The 24,439-nt window shown below is 43.4% G+C and overlaps 1 protein-coding gene across 2 annotated transcripts in view; it reads left to right on the top strand.

Annotated features, from left to right (window-relative positions):
• The first annotated feature begins 6,390 nt into the window (after positions 1 to 6,390).
• Positions 6,391 to 24,439, top strand: part of FRYL (FRY like transcription coactivator) — a 257,817-nt gene continuing 239,768 nt past the window's right edge. Inside the window, exon 1 of one of the 2 annotated variants that reach the window (XM_084899627.1) lies at positions 6,391 to 6,621. The gene's annotated coding sequence lies outside the window, so the exon portion shown is untranslated. The remainder of the gene's footprint in view (positions 6,622 to 24,439) is intronic. The other variant, XM_084899633.1, reaches the window with a different exon arrangement.

A 24,439-nucleotide genomic window follows, 5' to 3' on the forward strand; every position in this document is an offset into this window, starting at 1 on the left:
CTGTTCAAAAGCACATGCAGGTGGCCGTTCTCAATTGTTAACAGTTTGCTTCTGTTGCTGAAACAAGTGATCTATTTATTTTGCTTAGTTGGTAGGATTAATTAAAGAGACTTTCCTTTGTCCTTTGTTTTTCTGCTTCTCTATCAACAGACAGAAATCCCCAAAGGACATTAGTCATGTGGTATACTCCTCTCCCAGTGGTTTGATCATGTGACTTTCTCCCCTAACCAGGTATTTTAGTTCTTTGGATAATTCATGAATTCGTTTCGTAAATGAGACAATAAGTTGATAGATGGTAGCAATGGATAAAAAGAATGCCTGTATTTTCCCACCAACTTTCCTTCAGCTCATACACTGATGCTTTAAAGGGACCACATCCCTTCTAGTTACAAATAATGCATACTTTTCAGAGCAACACTTTAAAATATGCATTAAAGTCTAACAATGTTTTTTTAAAATATATTTTTAATGATTTCAGAGAGGAAGAGAGAGGGAGAGAGAAACATCAATGATGAGAGAGAATCATTGATTGGCTGCCTCCCGTACACCCTCCACTGGAAATTAAGCCCACAACCTGGACATATGCCTGACCAGGAATCAAAGTGTGACCTCCTGGTTCATAGGTCAATGCTCAACCACTCAACCACACTGGCTAGGTTTAAGAAAGTTTCCAAGTGATATCACCATAATCATCCCAACCTGGACAGATGATCTGTTCATTCCTTTAAGTAAGTTAAGTTAAAAATCTAATCTGAAATTAACCACTATGAATGCTCATTGCTGCTGATTTCAAAGATATTTTTAGTGATAGAGTATACAAAGGGAATGGTACTGAACATAGGTGTCTTTCTTTTCTTTTTTTTTCCTTCTAAATATAGTTTTTATTGATTTTTACAGAGAGGAAGGGAGAGGGATAGTTAGAAACACAATGAGAGAGAAACACCAATCAGCTGCCTTCTGCACACCTCCTACTGGGGATGTGCCCGCAACCAAGGTACATGCCCTTGGCCGTAATCGAACCTGGGACCCTTCAGTCAGCTCAGGCGGATGCTCTATCCACTGAGCAAAACCAGTTAGGGCATAGGTGTCTTTTTTTATATAATGCCTTTATTTCTGAAAAACTGTGAGTGGAAATGGATCTAAACTGAATAATATTTTAAAAACCCATCAAAGTAATTCACTATACTGGTAAAGTCAGTATTTAATCTTGAGTTATCTCTTTTTTAAATTCGTATTTTTATACAACAGATTAAATTAACATTTTCATACAATGGATCTGTTTCATACAACAGATCTGTTTAGTAGTGATAAAGGAAAGGAAAATGGCAGAAAAGTAACATACCATCAGGACTATATTTATTGTAGGTAAGTTAAGACCTTATTAATCCTAATATATAAAAACCCTGGGTTGTAAGGACCAGTTATGACCCAACCAGATGTCAGTCCTTCCGCTGCAGGCACCGTGCCCCAGCAGTGACTATGAGGGGGCTGCGAATCAGGGCCAGAGAGAGGCCTGAAGAGAAAAACAGGGACTGACCTCTGAGTCAGCTTTTAATCAGTACTTGCCTCTCTCTCTTCCAGTCTGGCCAGCAGCCGGGCCTCGATTTCACTTCAGGCCTCCACTGGGGCTGCTGATCAGCCCTGCCTTTCTGATCAGGCCCTGTTTATAGGCCTGAATACACTGACTGGCATAGAAACTGACCAATCAGAACCAAATTGGCCAGCAGAGGAGGGCAGTTGGGGGCAACCAGGCTGGCAGGGGGAGGGCAGTTAAGGGTGATCAGGCAGGCAGGCAGAGGCAGTTAGGGACAACCAGGGCAGCAGGGGAGGGCAATTAGGGCTGATCAGGCTGGCAGGCAGAGGCAGTTAGGGGCGATTGGGCAGGCAGGCAGATGAGCAGTTAGGAGCCAGTGGTCCCAGATTGTGAGAGGGATGTCTGACTGCCTGTTTAGGCTCGATCTCCAAGGGGTCCCTAATTGAAAAGGGTGCAGGCTGGGCTGAGGGAATCCTCCCTCCGTGCATGAATTTCATGCATCGGGCCTCTAGTATGTCTATAATAAAAGTAGTCTTAAAATATAAAGCTCCTAAAATGACTAAGGCTATCTTTATTTTTATACCTTTACTTTGCAAAATAAAAAGGTAAGCCTATGTCAAATTTCTGAAAAATTCCTTGCAAATTTTACCTGTCTGTGACATGAAAAAGTCTGGGAACCAGTGATGTAGACTAAGTGATAAGATAGATTTACAATAAAACATTAATGAGAATAACCCTGGAATATTAGATTTTCAAGTGATTAATTAGATTTTCACATTGTGTTAACCATTTTGTTTCAGCCTTGCTTACTTAACTAGATTTGACATGCTTTCATAGAAAGCTTTTGGGTATGCCAGGCATCATCTTAAATGATGCCAATGTAAAGGTGCATAATTGTGGGCTTTGCTTTTGAGAACTAACCAGATTAGTGAAAAAGACAAAAAAGAAACATTTATGTTCTGTCTTCAATGTGATACCTGTAATCAGAATAATAGATGTATGTATGTGGCATAGAAATAGTAAGTCAGGGAAAGGAGTGCAGTCAGAGAAGTCTCCATGAAGAAAGTAACATTTCTACAGGGTTTGATGGGCAATAGGAGAGTCCTTCAGGTGAGCATGGACTGGGAAGAAGGCTGTTCTATCCAAAGGGAACCACATGCTCAAAGAGATTGAGGCTTTGAAGGGCGGACTCATTGATATTGATGCTTCATTGATATTGACAGAGCAGCCATTTCAAGTGTCAAATGAAGGAATGGCCAGAAAAGAAATCTGAGAGGTAGCCTGGAGTCCAATTAAAAAAGGACTCTTGTATGTTTTGCTGAGTTGCTTGGACTATATTCAATATGTACTTGGAGAATCTTTGAAGGGTTTTAAGCAGGGGAGAATTGGAAATCTTTCTAGAAATGTATTAATATTCCCTTTCTGCCTCAGTAAGTAGAGTAGCAGCAGGAAAAGAGGAAGACCAAATATGGATGGATTAACTCAATAAAAGAAGTCTTAGGTATGAGTCTACAGGAGCTAAGCAGAGCTGTTGAGGACAGGATATTGTAAAATATCACGCATTCATAGACCAGGAGTCAGAATCAACTCAACAGCACATAGCACAAGTAGAATATATTGAACCTAATTGATTTTTTTACTGATAGCTAAAAAATTTTCAGTGATATTCTCAATGAATCTCAGTCCTCATTTTACAAAGAAACACATTGATATATAGTGGAGGACTTGGGCCTCTTCAATAGAGACCCAGGAAATAATTCTTAAAATTTCTTTATAAAATCAAATTACTATGAATATATATTCTCTTTTTAAAAAATATGTTTTTATTGATTTTTAGAGAGGAAGGGAGAGGAAGAGAAAGACAGAAACATCAACGATGAAAATTGTTGATTGGCTGCCTCCTGCACGCCCCTGCTGGGGATTGAGCCCACAACCAGGCATGTACCCTTAACTGGAATCAAACCCAGAACCTTTAGTCTACACCCTCTCCAGTCTGGAACCCTCAGGGGATGCCTGACTGAGGTTTAGGCTTGATTCCAGGATTCGGGCCTAAACCAGCAGTCGGACATCCTTCTCATATCCTGAACAGCTGGCTCCTAACCACACACCTGCCTGCCTGCCTGATTGTCCCTAACTCCCCCCACAGCCTGATCACCCCTAACTGCCTCTGCCTCTGGCCTGATCTCCCCTTCCTGGCCCCGCCCCCCTGCCGGCCTGGTCACCCCTTACTGCCCCCCTCTGCTGGCCTGATTGTCAATAACTTCCCCCCCTGCCAGCCTGGTTGCCCCACACAGCCTGCTGTTTGGTCGTTCCTCACTAACCCCCTGCTGGCCTGGTTGCCCCATGCAGCCCGTTCGGTCATCTGTCCAGTTGTTTCGATCATGAGGGCCCCTTGCTTTTTATATATATGGCTATATTAAAAAAAAAAAGCGCTATTATAGTCATATTGGTGCATTGGGGAAATATTTCTTTTTAAAATATGGGGATTTGGCTTAGAGATGGGAAATGAAGGTAATAGATAAAGAACCTCTGAAGGGGAAAATGAAGTGTTAGTTGTAAATTTCTCCATAGAAATTGGGGCTTTGTACACTGAACATTCTTAAGAATTACCTACATGTTGGAAGCTCTAGGTTTGCAGATTTTTAAATTCTTTCTCAATGTGAAATGCCAATAGGAATATTAGTACCAGGAGGCTGAGTGTATGAGCTAAAAAGTATAAATGATCCTATTGTGGGCAAGTGTGAAATAGAGAAAAAGTAATATAAATTATATTTGTAAGGTGGTGATCTCAGCATGGCTGGTTAAATGTAAGGAAGAGAATCTGGAGATTACTGTAGACTATCCTCTGGAGTTATGAGCCCAATGTGCTAGTGTAACAAAACAATCTGGTCATCATAGAGCAGGACTTGAAAACATCACCTAGACCTTAAACAAAAACCTGCAGTTGTGTACATATCTGATGTCTTGTATTATAGAATATCCTTATTCTGATTATATTATAGCATAGATTCTCAGAACCCAGAAACAGTCTCAAAGCTTGAGAGGAGTAAGTCAGGAGGAAACCAGGAGTATTACTTTACCTTCACTGTAGAAAGAAGAATTGTCAAAAACCTAACAGAATAGGCTGGAAATAGGGGTTTAGTTATAGACCCCTAATAACTGGGAAGTAAATATAGTGACCTGGTGCACAGATTCGTGAGCATTGGAAGGAAATTCATTAGAAGGTAGCCAGCAGGGTGGGACTGGGCAAGATGGAAAGACATGCCCTGGAGCCAACCTCCCGTGGTCCCTCCCTGGCGTCTGTGGAGTGAGCTGGGTCCCTCCAGCAGTTGGGACTGCAGCTCGGCAGCTCCTGCGTGGAGCGTCTACCCCCTGGTGGTCAGTGCTCGTCATAGCGACTGATTGGATGGTCAGACACTTAGCATATTAGCCTTTTATATGTATAGATAATCCAGATGTTTCCCTGTCTGTTGCCCTTACCACTACAATGTTTCCCTTTTCTTACTCTTTGATATTAATAGGTATCCCCAGGAGATTTTTCACCTGCACTCACAGAAAAGTCCTATTGATTACGGATGTTTATGTCCTTTTCTGTCACTAACCTCCCCTTCTAGGGCACTGCTGAGCACTGCCACTTTCGTGGCACCGCTGGGTTCTGCTGAGCTGTTGCTGCAAATGCACTGAAATATTCTGAGCTCCCAAGTGCCAAACTTAATTGGAAAACTTAAACATCTTCTCTTAACATTCTTAGATGGGTATCAAAAGCACTTGACCATACCCAATTTTTTCGCAGTCACAACCCTTCCGGTTCTCACAGCTCCAGTGGAAAAGTGGGGGCATCCCTTCAGGAATGATCTCTCCAGGGCAGATCCCTCCAGGCTGCTGCAGGACCTCTCTTTCCAGGCGTGAGGTTTTGCTCTGCAGGGTTACTCTTCCCCTCAGGGAGTGGCCTTCTCCTGCCCGCTTGGGCTTAGCCTGGGGTCCCTCTGGTAGAGTTCTAGCAAGGGGGACTGATGTCCCCAACTTGAAGTTGGCGTGAGGGGACCATCTACTCAGAAGAGTAACTTAACTCTCGTGGAACACGTTAAGAAAACACAAAGAACGCGAATTAAACGGAACTTTTAAAAGACAGTATTTAAATATTTTAAACGCATGAATGCGAGACAGGGACACCTCCAGGTTTGCAGGTAGCTTCATTCAAGCTCTTCGGGGGTGGGAAATGCAATGGAATCGACGGTAGGAGCGGGGTGGACGGTGAGTGAAAACTTGTTCAGTAAAATCTCAGGAGGAGTTAGCACTGGACTTTCAGGGATTCTCATTCATTGTAACCACCCCATGCACTGGATGAGATTCCAGCTCGGGAAAATATTACTCATCTGGAGAAGATTTTTGAATTTTTTTCTCTTCTCCTTTTCCGGCTTTCTTCTCCAATACAGGTTGAGATTTTTGTCCCTATCAACATTTAAAGGGAAAGGCGCTTAGGAAAAAAGGCAAAGTAGGGAGGACTTGGAGGCTGTGTCTCTCTCGAACCCGTCAAGGGAAAGCGAGAATGGGTAAGGGGCGTGCAGATTCACCCTTCCTTGCCCAATCAGGTGCACAGGAAGATGTCTTTTCACCAATCACAATAAAGTTCGCTTTCCGGAGGCGGGAGGGTGAGCCTTGACTGCCAGTTCTCCAAAGCAACGATAGCGTAGAAGACAGAGAGTGATCAGAGGCAGGACCAACCCGGGGCAGGGGGCGGGGCGGGGCGGGGGCAGCTCTGAGCGGCGGCCGGGCTGGCCAGTGGGGTGCGGACATTGCTGTTCCTGTTGTAGGGTTTCCCGCCAATCAGCAAGGGGAGGGTGTGGGCGGGGCGGGGAAGGGGTGGTTGGAGCTCGCAGCACAGGCGAGCGCCCGTCGCGCTCGGGGTGGAGAGAGAGAGAGCAATCCGGTGAAAATCCGAAGCGGAGGGAGGTTTAACCACGGATCGGTGCCGATCGGATTATCCCTTAAAGGGGACGCGCCATTGTCAAGAGCACGGAGCCTGGGGCCCGAGGGCGGGGACCAGCGGCGCTGGAGGAGGCAGCTGCACCTGGACTTGGGGACGGGTAAGGTGTTGCTTGCGGGAGGAAAAGGCGCTTCATTTCACTTTCTCTTCCAGCTCCCCAGGGGCAGGCGCCGAGGTGCCCGCCGCCCGGCGGCCCCAGCCAGCCCCTGGCGGGAGGAGACGAGGTCGCCGGCCCCCGCCCGGCTGCCCGATGGAAGCCGAGGGGAGAGGCGGGCCGGGATGGCTGGCGGGCTTGCTTGCTCCTCCGGAGCCCAGACTCATAACGGACACCGAGCTCAGCCCCCCGCCTCAACCGAAAAGCCGCCGCCGGGTCCGCGGGGAGCACCGCGCGCCCGGCTCCCCCGCGCGCCCGGCTCCCTCCGTGCGCGCCCCCTTCCCGCCGCGCGCCCGCCGCCCCCGGCGCGCGCCGCCTCCTCCCGGGCTCCGGGCGCCGCCGGGCGGGGAGGGAGGAGGCGGCGGCGGCGAGCGAAAGGGAGGTCGGCGGCCACTGAGTCGCTTGCCCTGGCCGCGAAGGGTGGACCGAGGAGCCAACTTGGTGCGGCGGCTGGCAGCCCCGGGGCGGAAGGGGTGCCGGGGACCGGCGGGGCGCGCGGAACCGCCTGCCCGGCCCAGCATTGTCCCCCTTTTCCTCCGGTCTCCCCGCCCACCGCTGGCGGGGCTGGGAGGGGCGCGGTGCCCGCGGCGCCACGGTCTGCGGTGCACCCCCAGACCCAGAGCTCCCGGAGCCGGAGGGGCCGACCGGCCCGCGGACACCGCCCGAGGGCGGCTCGGGCCTGCTGGGTGCCTCTGCCGCTCAGAGTCCGCACCTCCGCCGGCTGCCTGGGCACCGAGCTCTTCTTGCAACTTTTCTTGGCGAATTATTGATGGGAGTTGTGGCTTCTGGGCGGCAGGTTCTTGGGGCGTCAGCTGGTTCCCTGCGCCCCGGAGAGGCCGATTTCTAGGGAGAAATAGTGCTTGGTTGCCGTCGGTCTCTTTCCCATCCCAGTTTCATTCCTCGGCACTGAAAATCTAGTGCATTTGCAATTATTTGGGAGCATTAAAGTCTCTCATATCAAGATAACTTGGGGGAGGGGGGGTGAGAGGTGATGGAGAGGTCAAGAGTTCCTGTAAGAGCCAAACTTGCCTTAACCTTTGAACTGTGGAAAGTATTACCCCAACTTACTCGAGGTTCTTTTAGAAGGAAAAGGGAAAAAACAAACAAAACCCAGAAAACCAGGTTGTTAGAGTCTATGAGATTAGGAAAACATAGACTTTTGCTAGAGTTTTCTAAAAAATGCAGTTCTTTCTAGCAGGTATCTTCTGTTATTAATTTCTTTTTATAAAAGGCAAAGTTAATTTCTACTATTGAGCTCAGAGGCATTATTCGTAACAGCAACTTTTACTATAAGTAAAACAAGTAGAAAAGGTTTTTTCATCTTGAGCATTAGTGCTCTGCTGTACCTGTCGATACTTGCTGAAGAAATCGTATTTAGAAACAGCACATTCCTGGTTAGAGACCTCATTTAGCAAAGGAATGTTTTCATAAGCATTCATTTTTGACAGTTTCTTGTACATACTTAGTAGAGTACTTGCATCCTATAAACAATGTAGCAAAGTAGTTGTGGGTATGTTATTCTGTAGTCTTTCTTCTTTTTTTTTCTTTTTCTTTTTTTGCTACTCAAAAAATAACATTCCATCCAGTCTTTCCTTCCATTCTGAGTGATTTTTGTAAAATTACTTATGTAGAAGAGTGAATTTTGTCGTAACACCTGGCCAAGTGTTGTAATTTTTTTTTTAAAGAAATACTAACAACTTTCCAAAGTGTTGATTAACTCACTATTTAGTAACTTTCTGAGTGATATGAAACATGATTAAGTTAACAGACTCGGCAATAACAAAGGAGAAACTCTACTTGGGAGAGAGGAAGGGAGAGAGAGATAGAAACATCATGAGAATCAACATCCATCAACATTCATCTTGGGCGGCAGGCTGCCTCCTGCACGCCCCCTACTGGGGATGGACCCCGGAAACCTTGGGCATGTGTGCTGACCAGAAATCCGACCTGTTGACCTCTTGGTGCACGGGTCCATGCTCAACCACTGAGCCACACCACCTGGCGGCAGTATTATTGACTGTATCTCTAGGGCTTAGGCTGTAGTAATCCTGATAGTAACAGGTATTTTTACATCTAATAACCACCTCCAACCCCCACCCCTCTTCATCCTCTTCTGCAATAAGGATGGCAGGCAGGCTTGCAGGCATAATCATCCTTTCTCCCAATTCATGGTAGAAAGGAGAAAATTAAAACACGTTTCCAAATTTCTATTTTGGTTTACTTACCAATTTATTTAAATAGTACAGGAGAGAATTTCTGAGCTTTTAAAAAAGCACAGATAAAGAAAACATTCAGAAATACCTTTGAAATGTCTAGATTGTTTCCTGGAAAACATGTTTCTTGTGAGCTTTTCACATTTTAAAAAACACATTATCTTATGTATAGACATCACCAAGACATTTCTTGAGCTGCACATTCTCTTGAGAGTTCTAGGACTGCCTTCCACTTCCGTGCACATTCACTGTGTCACCTACTGCCTTACTGGTACCCAGTAAATGTGTTGTCTTCGCAGTGGTCGGCAAACTCCTTAGTCAACAGAGCCAAATATCAACAGTGCGACGACTGAGATTTCTTTTGAGAGCAAAATTTTTTTAAACTCAACTTCTTCTAGAAACTTCTTCTAACGCCACTTCTTCAAAATAGGCTCGCCCAGGCCGTGGTATTTTGTGGAAGAGCCAAAGAGCCGCATGTGGCTCGCGAGCCGCAGTTTGCCGACCACGGTCTTAGGTCTTTGTGGCAGAAAAAGATGATGTTCGATACAGGCTGCTTGAAGGACTTATTTATCTTTATTTTTTAATAAACACCTGCACAATTGGTTCAGTGACTGTGGGAAACTATATTAACCTCTTTGTTCTCTGTACGAATACGTGATTTGATTTATTGTTATGATATCTGTTCCACAGACACCTTTTGTGACCGTGATAGCTCATTGTCACAATTATTAGAACTAGGCTTAATCTGTCAGCATCTGTGGAGTACCCATTTATGTAAGGAGCATTATGGGAAGATAAAGTCGAAATGGATGGCAATCATTACTCTCAAAGATATGTACAGTTTAACGGGAAGCTGCAAAATTAACATCCATAAGAAAAAGACTGTATCTCAGCGCAGTGACAAGTGCAAGTAACATCGACACAGGATCGATGCCAAACTGGTAAAGGAATAGTGGAAAAAGGGAAGAAACCTAGGTGAGGTAGGAAAGTGTTCACTGCTTTGTATAACATATTTTCATCATTTTACCCTCCCCTCCACCCTCTCCCCTTTGGTGACCATCAGCTTGTTTTCTCCATCTGCGGGTCTGTTTTTGTTTTGTTTACTCATTTATTTTATATGTGCTTTTAAGATCCTACATGTGAGATAGATTTTATATATTTGTTTTTTTAGATCCTACATGTGACATAGATTTTATGTATTTTTATTTTTATTTTTTTAAAAATATCTTTTATTGATTTTTTACAGAGAGGAAGGGAGAGAGATAGAGAGCTAGAAACGTCGATGAGAGAGAAACATCGACCAGCTGCCTCCTGCACACCCCCCACCCGGGATGTGCCCACAACCAAGGTACATGCCCTTGACCGGAATTGAACCCGGGACCTTTCAGTCCGCAGACCGACGCTCTACCACTGAGCCAAACCGGTTTCAGCGATTTTATGTATTTTTAAATAAATTTACAAATAAAGTATGTTTGGGAGTTGGCTGGGTGTATGTTCTCTACCTGAACTATTTTTATCTGTAACATATTAGGGGGGCAGAGCATGTGCTCTGTATTTCAACTGTTGTTACCTCACCAGAAGGATCATCCCAGCTGAAATGTCACCTTGTCTGCAAGCTTTACTTCTGTACTCCTAATCATAAGTGACTGCTCCATCCTCTCGCTCCTGTAAAAACCCTTTTACAGCACAAGCCACACTCTGACTTAGAGTATGGTTATGTGGGTATTTCTTCCTTAGGTTTTGGACTGTGGTAAAGACCATTTACAAAAGTTCGAGGCCCTCCCTTCCCACCCTACCTTCTTACTGTTGCCTAAAGTACTTGAGCAGTTTTATTAGACCACTAGTATTGTATAAAAACCGTAAGCTGTATAGAAGTTAAAACATTTTATATTTGGGGGTGGTGGTGAATGTATTTTTTTTTATTTTATTAAGGTATTATATGTGTACATATCTTACCATTGTGTATGTTTGTTTAGAGGGAAAAAGATCTTTACTTTTCTTACCACCAAAGTGTCACGTGCTCATTGAAAAATATTAGTATAAAGAATTGTATTATTTTTAATATATTTAAATATATTTAATATATTTAATTTTTTAAATTGACTTTTTACAGAGAGGAAGAGAGAGGGATAGAGAGAAACATCGATGAGAGAGAAACATTGATCAGCTGCCTCCTGCACACCCCCTACTGGGGATGTGACTGCAACCAAGGTACATGCCCTTGACCGGAATCGAACCTGGAACCCTTCAGTCTGCAGACCGACGCTCTATCCACTGAACCAAACCGGTTTCGGCCAGGAATGTATTATTTATAAATTAAAAGTACTCCTGTAACACTGCCCTTATCACATAACTATTGTTAATGTTTTGGTGTTTATTCTTTGTCTCCTCCCTCCTTTTTTTTAATTACCTTTAGATAGGACTGCCTTAAACTATCATATTTGACAATTTTAATTAGTAAGTTGTATTTACTGGGAATGGAAAAGGGTAATCAATTTTTATATTCTAATTTATTATTAACTTTTCAGGTTCAGTATTTTTTTTTTTTTTTTTTTTTTACCTTTTCTTGAGTTATAAAGCTTCCACCAGTATGTTTGTATTCCAAAATAGTCCTCATAATCATTTCAAAACTTGATCAAAACCTGTGTCCCTGAATCGTATCTGCCTTTACGCCAAAATACATTTGGACTATGTGCTCTAAGCATATTCTCTTCTCATCTCTTGATTTTTTTTTTTCTCTCATCTCTAGAGAACATTACACTTATTTTGAAACTGCAACAGGCACTTCTCCTGGTAGCCGCAGAAGGAAGGTATGGAAGGCTTTACTGTACCAGGAAGTTGCTCATAAAAAGGGAGCTTCAGTTTAGGCGGATGAACTGGGTGATAAGATTCTATTGTTTAGGTGCTTCATAAGGCTGGGCCAGAGGGGAAAAAAAAAAAAAAGGTTTCCCAAAGGTTCCCAAATGGAAATCCCAGCTGGCAGCACCACCAGGTGGCTTAATGAGCTGATAAAATCTCCATTCATCCAGCACATCTTTATTGAGAATTGCACTACTTTGTGCATCCTGCTAGGCGTTGAACTAGATGCGGAAGATGAGGTTAAGTCTGTCTCCACCACGAGCTTCCAGCTCTTCTGACTGGGAGCCTTAAACAGACGTACGTAATGTACATGGGACTCAGGCAGGCAGAGCCAAGTGCCAGCCTAGGTGAGTTTGTTCTTCACTCTTGTTTATTGTTCTGTGCAGCTTCTTCCAAAAGATCCCACCAAGCAAACCTGGTCTTCCCTAGGAGGTGGATTGGAGTCCATGGAACCTGTTGCATTAAATGTATGAGCACTAGATTTACTTATTTATTTTTTGATTCTGCTTTTCCCATGATGTGGCAAGATATTTCCGGAATTCTACAAACCTTGGTGTGTCTTTCCATGTACCCTCAGGGATCGTTCATTTCAAAGATGCCCTTAGGAAACTACATTTGTCTTAGCAGGTAATTCACATTTCACCAATAGAGTATTAACACATTCTTTTCAACTGAAAATACTAAAATAAATAGATGCCTTTATCAATGATGTTATAAAAATAATCATTTTGAAAAATCACTTGTATTAAAATACAGTGTGAAGCATTTTTAACTTTTACAAAATGGACGCCTCTATTCCCCCTCTCATGCTTGTGGCTTGATCAGTGTCATTTGTGGTAAGTGACTGGATTGTCAAATGAGGGACCTTGTATGACTGACTGTTAGTGATGGGATCAACGAGGCCGGGAAGACTAACAGGCAGGTGCATCCTATGGGGTTGGACCATAATGCCCCAGTTAATGGATTTATCAAGTTTTGTAAAGAGAGTTTTAAAATAACAGCTTTATTGAGAGAGAGTTTATATACCATACAACTCATCTGCTTCAAGTGTACAGTAGTCAGTGGATTTGAGTATATTCCAGAATTGTGCACCACCACCACAAACAGTTTTAGAACTTTTTCATCACGCCATCACATTCCCGTACTCCCTCCCTAGCCCTGGGGCAAGTACTAATCTATATTCCATCTCTATACCTTTGCCTGTTCTGGACATTTTATATACATGAAAAATTACAGTTTAATGTGCCTTCCTGTATAAATTGGTTCCTCTCAGTGTGTATTAACCCTAGGAGTGGAGAGGGTCTATCATGATGTGTGTAGCTCCAACTGTAAAAAGATTTTCTTTAAAAGAGAATTTAGCTGAAACCGGTTTGGCTCAGTGCATAGAGCATCAGCCTGTAGACTGAAAGATCCCAGGTTCGATTCCGGTCGAGGGCATGTACCTTGGTTGCAGGCACATCCCCAGGAGGGGGTGTGCAAGAGGCAGCTGATCGATGATTCTCTCTCATCGATGTTTCTAATTCTCTCTCTCTCTTCCTCTCTGTAAAAAATCAATTAAAAAATATAAAAGGGAATTTATCTGAACCCTTATTCTACCTAAGCCTGGAGAGTAATGGGAAAAGAGATCCCACACCCGTGCCCCCAGGAATATCCTAAGACTCATTGTGGTGACACTTCTTTATAATCATTTAATCATTTGGCGAGTCTCTTCAAGTACATTTATCCTGGACTTAAGTATAGGACAGTGCTTTAGTGGAAAAAAGAAGTGGGAAGTACTCAGTAAGTTCTAATCATTGCTGAGTACAAGGTGCTGTTTACTTACTGATTCCACATGTTGCGTTGTGCAGCTCACCCTTTATTTGGTCAAAAACCATGCTTCCTGGGTTGATCATAATGAACTTTCATGTGCCCTTGGGCAATGCAGGTGACCTCGTAGGCACGTAAGTGCTTATTGATTGCCTGATCACTAGGACCACAGGTATTTTCATCAGTTCTACCAGTCCTAATTCTTCATCTTGTAATAATAAGAGTAGCTAAATGTATTGAGTGCTTGCTAAATAATGTGCTATGTACTTATATGTACTGTCGTTTAAGGTAAAATGATACGGTTTTTAAAAAATATATATTTTATTGATTTTTTACAGAGAGAAAGGGAGGAAGATAGAAACATCAATGACAGAGAGTCATTGATCAGCTGCCTCTTGCACTCCCCCTACTGGGAATGTGCCTGCAACCAAGGTACATGCCCTCGACCGGAATCGAACCTGGGACCCTTCAGTCCGCAGGCTGACGTTCTATCCACTGAGCCAAAGCAGTTTCGGTGATACAGTTTAATTTTGAGAATTTCCTGTAATTCTCTCTGTTGATGATTTTGCAGGCTTCTGATCGTTTCTTTGTCTTCCTAAGATTCTTTTGAATGGCTGTTTTCAGTCAAACCTGAGCCACTGCTTTCTCCCTCTCTCCAGGAGCTGCGAACGGATGGTTTCTCACCCACTACATCTGCTGTTGGGTGACAGCAATTGTAAAACGCATCTCTATTTCAGAGCATCCATACATCAGAGAGGTTCAAGTGCTGTTGTTTTTTTAAGAGTGTCAGGGACTTGAGAAAGGGATATCAGTGTTTTTACTGATTGCAATGCAGCATCTTTTTTTTAGGTCATAAAATATTTGCGTGTAGCTCTGGCTGGTGTGGTTCAGTTGGCTGGACATTTTCCCATGCATCGAGGGGTGGCTGGTTCATTCTCGGTCAGGGCACGTGACCCGGTAGCTGGCTCCATCCCCTGGTAGGGGATGTGTAGGAGGCAGCCGGTCCATGTTTCTCTCTCACTGATGTTTCTCTCTCTATATTATTTTTGGTATATCCCTTTATCATGCTAATATTCAGATATAATATAATTTAGTTCAGAACTGAAAAATGATGGAAAGGTAATTATTAAATGCAGTTTTCCGTTTTGTTCTCCATTAAAAAAATTAAGATGGATTATGCTCTCTATTATTCTGGTAAAAAAGGCAGCATTGGTGGTTCGATTTATGTGTCTTTGCAGAAGAACCTCCAGATATTAGTCTCCTCAGTCAGCAATATACAGACCATCATTGTTGGTGAAACCATTTCTTTCTAAATTATGTCTGGTTTTAAGGTTTCCTTGCTTATTCCTTGACTGTTAGCTGTCTCTCCTTTTATCATTATTTTTAAATATACTTTTAAATTTATTTCAGAGAAGAGGGGAGGGAGGAAAAGAGAGATAGAAACATCAATGATGAGAGAGAATCATCATCGATTGGCTGCCTCCTGCTGGGGATCGAACCCGCAACCCAGGGCCTGTGCCCGGTCCGGCAATTGGACTGTGACCTCCCGGGTTCATAGGTCCATGCTCAACCACTAAGCCACACCGACCGGGCGGCTGTATCTCTGTCTGCTCTCATCACGCCCGTCTGCGGGAGTTTCCTTGCCTTTCTGATGGAACATGTTTAGTGCGCTGTGAGACTGCACCCATGACCACACCTGTGGAATGGTGGGTGAAGTGACAGAAGGCTCCGTGTGGGGAGCCCAGGGATGCCCTGTGCATGGAGCAGCAGTGCTAGGACCTCCTTATGTGGGCTTTGGACCGTGTTTCTGGTAAGTGATATTCTGGGTAGCAGAAGGTGCTGTACAGGGTGCTGTGGGTGTCTCGTTTCCCAAACACTGGTCCTCTTACTTCAGTCTTGAGTCTAACTCAGGTGGATGGAGGATAATTTTTTCTCGCACGCCTTGAGATTCTACTTCTTGGAAGACCCATCACAACCCCAAGTTTGTACACCAGGATACTGGCTGTAAAACAGAACCTGATGTAACTAGCAGAACCTAATATAGCAGAAACCAGAGGCCTTCCAGAACTGGGAAGGTGCATGTAAAATGCCACATGTGCCGTAATCTAGATGTTTATATTTAAACTGGGTCTTTTGGCAATTAATTTATTTTCTTTGAGGTAGAGTTATCTTCATAGATGCCCTTTTTTTTTTTTTTTTTTTTTAATGTTTGTGTTGATGACAACTTAGACATGTCTTATATTTAACATTTAACATTCCTGGCAGTACTTAACTATACTTTCAGTAAATACTGGTTCGGGTTTTGGTCATAGATTTCTTTATGGCTGTTTCATCTTTTCCTGATGGAATTCAGAGTCATGTTTTTAGAGCCGGATGACCTTGGGAAGAATACGCTGCAGCTCCTACATTTTGTAGCTAAGAAATGAGATTGGGACTTGTTTGAACTTTGGACAGAATTGAGGTTTTTTAATTTTTTAAATTTTTATTCCTAGCCCAGTGTTTTTCCTGCTCTGGCATATACTTACCCAAGTAAAAAGCTTAAGGGATAGATAGAATCTTAGACTTTTGTAGCCTCTATAACAGAAATTGTATGTTATACCCAGAAGTATAAAAATTGTGTCTGCGTTTCTAATATGTGTAAGTTTGTTGTAAACTATATACTACAATGAACAAAAATGAGATAAAGATGAAAAACATTTTAGAATGCATTATTTCCATGCTTTTGATTCCACTTAAAATATTAGTCATTTTTAAAGCAAATATGATTGAATGTCATTGTTTAAATAACTTTTTACTTTGAAATAATTATAGACTCGTGGGAAGTTGCAAAAATAGTACAGGGAGTCTTGTGTAACCTTCATTCAGCACCCCCTAGTATTTTTTTTTCTTTTCTTTTCTTTTTGATTAAGGTATTACATATGTGTCCTTATTGCCCCCCCCCCCCCCATGCCCTCACCCTCCTGGTGTCTGTGTCCTTGGTTAGGCTTATATGCATGCATACAAGTCCCTTGGTTGATCTTTTCCCCTTACCCCCGCCCTCCCCTACCTTCCTTCTGAGGTTTGATGGTCTGATCGATGCTTCTCTGTCTCTGGATCTGTTTTTGTTCATCAGTTTATATTGTTCATTATATTCCACAAATGAGTGAGATCATGTGATATTTAGCTTTCTCTGACTGGCTTATTTCACTTAGCATGATGCTCTCCATTTTCATTCATGCTGTTGCAAATGGTAAGAATTCCTTTTTTTTTTTTTTTAGTGCAGCATAGTATTCCATTGTGTAGATGTACCACAGTTTTCTAATCCACTCATCTGCTGATGGGCACTTAGGCTGTTTCTAAATCTTAGCTATGGCAAATTGTGCCAATATGAACATAAGGGTGCATATATTCTTTCTGATTGGTGTTTCTGGTTTCTTGGGATATATTCCTAGGAGTGGATCACTAGGTGAAATGGGAGATCCATTTTTAGTTTTTTGGAGAAACTCCATACTATTCTCCACAGAGGCTGCACCAGTCTGCATTCCCACCAGCAGTGCACGAGGGTGCCTTTTTCTCCACATCCTCGCCAGCACTTGTCATTTGTTGATTTGTTGATGATAATCATCCAGACAGGTGTGAGATGGTACCACATTGTTGTTTTGATTTGCATTCCTCGAACGATTAGTGACTTTGTGTATGTTTTCATGTGCCTCTTGGCCTTCCTTCTGTCTTCTTTCGAAAGTTTCTATTTAGGTCCGCTGCCCATTTTTTTTTTTTTTTTTTTTAAATCATTTATCTTCCTTTTGTTAAGTTGTATGAGTTCCCTGTAGATGTTGGAGATTAAATCCTTATTGGAGATAATATTGGCAAATATGTTCTCCCATGCAGTAGGCCATCTTGTTTTGTTGATGGTTTCTTTTGCTGTGCAAAAGCTTTTTATTTTGATGTAGTCCCATTTGTTTATTTTCTTTTTGGTTCCCATTGCCCTAGGAGCTTCATCAGTGAAAAAATTGCTTCAGCATATTCTGAGATTTTGCTGCCTGTGGATTCCTCTAGTATTTTTATGGTTTCCTGTCCTATGTTTAAGTCTTTTACCCATTTGAGTTTATTTTTGTGTATGGTGTAAGTTGGTGGTCTAGTTTCATTTTTTTGCATGTATTTGTCCAATTTTCCCAACATAATTTATTTATTTATTTATTTATTTATTTTAAAATATATTTTATTGATTTTTGCAGAGAGGAAGGGAGAGAGATAGAGAGCTAGAAACGTCGATAAGAGAGAAACATCGACCAGCTGCCTCCCGCACAACCCCTACCGGGGATGTGCCCACAACCAACATACATGCCCCTGACCGGAATCGAACCCGGAACCCTTCAGTCCACAGATTGACGCTCCACCACTGAGCCAAACCGGTTTCGGCTTAACATCATTTATTGAAGAGACTGTCTTGACTCCATTGTATATTCATGCCTCCTTTGTCAAATGTTAATTGAGCATAGTGGTTTGGGTTGATTTCTGTGTTTTCTATTCTATTCTATGGATCTATATGTCTGTTCTTGTGCCAGTACCAAGCAGTTTTGAGAACTGTGGCTTTGTAATACAGCTTGATATGTGGTATTGAGATCCCTCCTACTCTGTTCTTCTTTCTCAGGATTGCTGCAGCTATTTGGGGTCTTTTTTTATTCCAGATGAATTTTTAGAGAGTTCATCCTAGGTCTGTGAAATATGCCGTTGGTATTTTTTATTTTATTTTATTTTAAATATATTTTATTGATTTTTTTACAGAGAGGAAGGGAGAGAGATAGAGAGCTAGAAATGTCGATGAGAGAGAAACATCAACCAGCCGCCTCCTGCACACCCCCTACCAGGGATGTGCCCGCAACCAACATACATGCCCCTGACCGGAATCGAACCTGGGACCCTTCAGTCCGCAGACCAACGCTCCACTGCTGAGCCAAATTGGTTTCAGCTGCCATTGGTATTTTAATGGGGAGTGCATTAAACCTATATATAGATTGCTTTGGGTAGTATGGACATTTTAAAGATGTTGATTCTATCAATCCATGAACACGGGTATGTTCCTCCATCTGTTTTTATTTTTCTCTATTTCTTTTTTCAGTGTCCTGTAGTTTTCCGCGTACAGGTCTTTTACCTCCTTATTTAAGGTTATTCCTTGGTATCTTAATTTTTTTTTTGAGCACTCCCTAGTTTTAGTATCTTACATTACATAACATTTAACATAACATAGCATTAAACCAGGAGACTGACATTGTTATAAAACTAGTCAGTAGCATATTCAGATTTCATGGTTTTTAATGCACTCATTCGTGTGTGTGTGTGTGTTTCTATGCAGTTTGATAACATTTCATGTGTGGATTCATTTAACCACTACCACAATCAAAATATAGTACAGTTCTACCACTGCCAAGAAACATCCTTGTGCAGCTCAGGGTCACCTCCTTTCCCACCCTCCTCATCCCTATTTCCTGGCGACCACTAATTTCTTTTTCTCTCTGTAATTGTGTCATTTTGAGAATGTTACATAAAAATGTAGAATTATCCTGAATGAAAACTTTTGAATCACTCAGCACATGCCCTAGAAAACCATCTTAAGTTGTCATATGTATCAGTAGTTCATTTCTTTTTTTTTTTCTGAAATGAATACTTTTTAATACTATTCATTATATGGATTTACCACAGTACACAGTTTAACTATTCACCTGTTGAAGAGCATATGAGTTTCCAGTTTGGGGCTATTATAAAAAAGTCATATGGATGTTTGTGAATAAAAGTTTTCCTTTCTCTCGGATAAATTTCCAAGAGTGCAATTGCTGGGTTGTATCATAAGCATGTTTAGTTTTATAAGTAACTGCCAGACTATTTTCCAGAGTGGCTGTATATTCCCACTGGCAATGTAGGAAAGATCCAGTTTCTCCATATGCTTGCCAGAATTTGATATTTTTACTATTTTAAAAATGTTAATCATTCAAAGAGTTGTGTAGTGATATCTCATTGTGTTTTTAATTTGCTTTTTCTTAATGGGCAAATTTATTGTCTACTGAGCAAATTGGATTGTTTTTCATAGTTGAGTTTTTAGAGTTCTTTACATATTCTAGATAAAAGTCCTTGTCTGATAGATGGTTGGCAAATCCCCTCCCCTCCCCTCCCCCCATTTGTGGCTTGTCTTTTCATCCTTGTAAACTGGGGCTTATATAGAGCAAAAACGTTTCAAATTTTCACGCACCACATTTAATAATGTTTTTCTTGGATGAATTTCCCTTTTGGTGCTATGTCTGTGGACTCTCCACCTAGTCCTAGGTCTCAAAGATTTTTTTCTGAAAGCTGTATAATTTTATGTTTTACAGGATAACCACTTACTTACCTTACAACTTTGATAAAGCCCTTAGTATTGGTAACAGGCAGTTGCCAGTTCTCTCATTTTCGTATTGCTTGCTTTTATTTTGCTTCACTAATACCATGTTTAATATATTGTTTAATAGGCCTTTTTTTGGGGGTAAAAATCTTTTAAAAATTCATTAGTGGGTGATAATAATTCTAATGAGATCTGCCAATATACTTAATTGGGCCCATGTAAGCTGCGGGATGTTGCCATATGCAGAGCGTGAACAAACAAGGGAGCCGAAGCCGGTTTGGCTCAGTGGATAGATCGTAGGCCTGCGGACTGAAAGGTCCCAGGTTCGATTCTGGTCAAGGGCATGTACCTTGATTTCGGTCACATCCCCAGTGGGGGGCGTGCAGGAGGCAGCTGATTGATGTTTCTAACTCCCTATCTCTCTCTCTTCCTCTCTATAAAAAAATCAATAAAATATATTAAAAGAAAAACAACCCACCACCACCACCACCACCAACAAGGAAGGGCACCACCAATGGCCCCTCCAGGGTGTGGCACTGCCATCTTTCCTTTAGGGCAGCGGTCGGCAAACTCATTAGTCAACAGAGCCAACTATAAACAGTACAACGATTGAAATTTCTTTTGAGAGCCAAATTTTTTAAACTTAAACTATATAGGTCGGCACATTGTTATTAACTTAGGGTACTCCTAAGCTGGTCTTTGCTAAAAAACTCAAGGGGCCAAAGCGCGCATGCGGCTCGAGAGCCGCGGTTTGCGGCCCACTGCTTTAGGAGATGCTGTGTTTGTGTGTTCAGTGTCTGAGCCCAGTAAGGCAGAAGCGGAACACAGAGCATTGCAGTTGTTGCAGGGCCCAGCAGCAGGCTTCAGGGTGCCATACAGAGGTCCCCACGAGGGGAGCTGGCATCCAGAGTCTGTGCCACACCTGCTGCACGTGCCTCCAGATGCCCTGGAAGCTGCCGGAAGGACTGAGCTGTAGCTGCAGCCCAGGGTTGGGGAGTCCCATCCCGGAGCCTCTGCTGCCCCTGCCACTGCCCCGCCATCCTCGTCACCCGGCAGCTGGACAGTGGGCATTGGAGTGACGCGGTGCAGAGATCTTGTGTTTTGACAACTATGCTTGACCCCAAAAAACAAAAAAGTGCTTTTCACATGGCCCACAGGTGACTGGAGGTCAAGAGAGCCAGTGTGCGGTGTCCCGCGTATTTCACACAGCCGCCTGGGGCTGCAGGGTGCCTGACCCAGGACCAAGCCAGGGTGGTGTGGTCAGCCTCACAGAGGGAATATCAGTAAGGCTCAAATGTCAAATTTAAGGTAACATCCTATATAATAAAAGGGTAATATGCAAATCGACTGAATGTTGGCAGGACCAGTCACTATGACGCGCACTGACCACCAGGGGGGGCAGACGCTTAACGCAGGAGCTGCTCCCTGGGGGTCAGTGTGCTCAGCGCCGCTCAGCCAGAAGCAGAGCTCAAGATTGGTGAGGGCAGTGGCAGTGCCAGGAGCCTCTCTCGCCTCCATGGCAATGCTAAGGATGTCCGACTGACGGCTTAGGCCTGCTCCCAAGCCGGCAGGCAAAATCTCCCGTCCCCCGAGGGCTCCCTGACTGGGAGAGGGTGCAGGCTGGGCTGAGGGACCCCCTCCAGTGCACGAAGCTTGTGCACCGGGCCTCCAGTGTATGAATAATCTAGTATTTCCACCCTGCTGGCTTGATCGCCCTGCCTCTGAAGGAGGCATGTACTCCACTCTGAACATAACATATTTTGAATGATTAAGTAATGGGAGCATAGTAGGCCTGGTGTGATTCTCCTCTCCCCCACCCCCCCAAAAAATATTTAAGCTGAATCTTTTATCTTCCAGTTTCTGAAGCCCTATACTTTGCTTTACAAATATATGCAAGTATAAAATGTCACGGTTTTGGGAAACACTCGTTAAATTCCGCTGACATTGTTCCCTTTCAGTTGGCACCTGAGTGTGCCAACACCTGCTTTCCCCAGCTTTCCCCGGAGAACGGTGTGAGAAAGGTGGGCTTTCTCCTAGAACCCTGTGCTGGTGCCAGAGGCTCTGTCTACAGCCAGCAATCATCACTCCTTTGCGATCCACCTGTCAAAAGTAATTAAAGTCTGTTGTGTTTTATTGCATACTTTGGATTTTCTTCCTGGGTGTAGCAAGTTTTGGCACACACCCCAAAATGAGACATACAGATACTTCTTGCAAAGACTGGTTTTAGTATGATCTGTGTTGGGAATTGATTTAAAAGTCAATAAAATTAAGTTGTGTGGAAACTTTTGAGGATATGCTCACGTGCATTTTTCTAGTGAGAGAGGGTCCGTAGGTTCATCAGCTTCTCAAAGCAGAGGCCGTAATCCAGGAAATTCAAAGTGGCTGCTCTAGAGGTGTGGGTTCAGTCGCAAAAGTCTGCCAACCACTCAGCACCAAGGCTTCTGCTGCCTTCACAGCCCCTTTCCCTGATCTCTAACCTTTTTCAGGACATAAAAAGTCAATTATTGTTACCCACGTGTTTAGGGAAGAGCCAAGGAACATCATAGGTCATTATTATTATTATATGAGAAGGGATACCTGGAAATCAATTATAGGGCCCCAACAATCATTGAAAAAAAATATGTTCCCACAGCATTGATGGGATCCTGAGAAACAATGAGCTATATGTGTCAAGACATTAAAATGTTGATCTTAGTGCTAGAAATAGTTTCAAAAAACAATTTATATGTTCAGATCTGGGACCTAAAATTGTACAATTTAGGAAAAAATATACAAATTTAAATTCTGTAATTATCCAAGAGGATTAAGAGATACATAAATGCACTGGATTTGTCACCTTTTCACATGATTTTAGCCTTGTTTCTTTTTAAAAAATATGTTTTTTTTTTTTGTTTTTTTTTTTTATTGATTTCCCAGAGGAAGGGAGAGGGAGAGATAGAAACATCCATGATGAGGGAGAATCATTGCTGGGCTGCCTCTTGCAGGCCCCTTACTGAGGATTGAGCCTGCAGCTCACGCACATGCCCTGACTGGGAATTGAACTATGGACCTCCTGGTTTATGGGTCGATGCTCTACCACTGAGCCACACTGGCTGGGCTAACCTTGTTTCTTAACATATGCTCTCTTCTTATAATATAACCAAAGCCTACATGGAATGTAGCATGGAGTGTAGAGATTTAAAAACCTTTCTTTAACCAGAATCATGCTCAGAGATCTCAGATAGAAAGTTATGAGAGGAAGATGGTTTTGGTTGAATTAGGTGCCAAGAAAAGCCTTATTTTTTTTTTTTTTTTTTTTACAGTTTTCTTCAGCGTGTGTGTGTGTGTGTGTGTGTGTGTGCGCGCGTGCGCGCCCACGCGGCTCCTGCACACACACACACTTGGAAGGGCTTTAGAAACAGGCCAGTACAGGCTTTGCTATCTGAATCCTGATTGTACTGGCTCAGTTCCACAAACACTGAGGATAGTATCTTCTATAATTCCCGCAGTGTGGATTAAGTTATTTAAAGTCTCTAGAGGTGCCATGGGTGTCCTCATACTATCTAATAAATAGGGAATATGCTAATTGACCATCATCCCTCACAAAGATGGCAGTGCCCACAGCCAAGAAGGAGGTAATATGCTAATTGACTGCCACACCCTCAAAGATGGCAGGCCCCACAGCCACAAGATGGCGGCACCCAGCCCCCTCAGCCCTGCTGGGGCGGCAGGCCGGCCATGCTGGTGCCTACCTCTGGAGTCCCCCAGTCGCCTCAGCCCCAGAGCCACCCAGGGCTGGCCTGAGGCACAGGCAAGCCTTGGGCCGCCTGAGAATCAGGTATCCAGGGCCGGATGAGATTTGCGCTGCCGGCAGTGGCAACAGCAGAGGTGTGATGGGGCGTCACCTTCCCCTGATCGCTGGGTTGCCTCCCACTTCTGAGAACTCCCGGACTGTGGGACTGTGAGAGGTGGCAAGCCAGGCTGAAGGACCCCCCTCTCAAATGCATGAATTTTCATGCACCGGGCCTCTAGTGTTTAAAATAAGTAAAAGATGATTTCCCTCATGGGGTTGCAAGGATTAAATAAAAAGATCTAAGTGAAACATAAAATTGTGTTTGTGGCAGGCAGAATGATGGCCTCCCCAAAGGTATCTGTCCAACGCTTAATCCATGGAACCTGTGCATCTTGTGTCACAGCAAGAGGGTGGCCGCAGGTGGAATTAAGATTGCTCATCAGCTGACTTTAAAATAGGGAGAGAAGCCTGCGCTACCTTCTGGGCCTGATTAATCACAGGGATCTTTAAAAGAGGAACCAGGTGGGAGAGTCAGAACCAGAGAGAGGGATGGTTGGCCTCGTGGGAGGGAATCAGCCAGTCATTGCTGGCTTTGGAAGTGGGACGGCCCTGAGCCACGACACGTGGGCAGCCTCTGTAAACGCACAAAGGCAAGAAAACGGAGTCTCCTTAAGAGCTTCCAGAAGGGATTGCAGGTCTGCCGACACTTTGATTTCATCCCGATGAGAACCATTTTGGACTTTGACTTCCAGTGCTGTAAGG

Source organism: Pipistrellus hanaki (genome assembly GCF_964339955.1).
Source record: "Pipistrellus hanaki genome assembly, chromosome: 1".
NCBI lineage: Eukaryota > Metazoa > Chordata > Mammalia > Chiroptera > Vespertilionidae > Pipistrellus > Pipistrellus hanaki.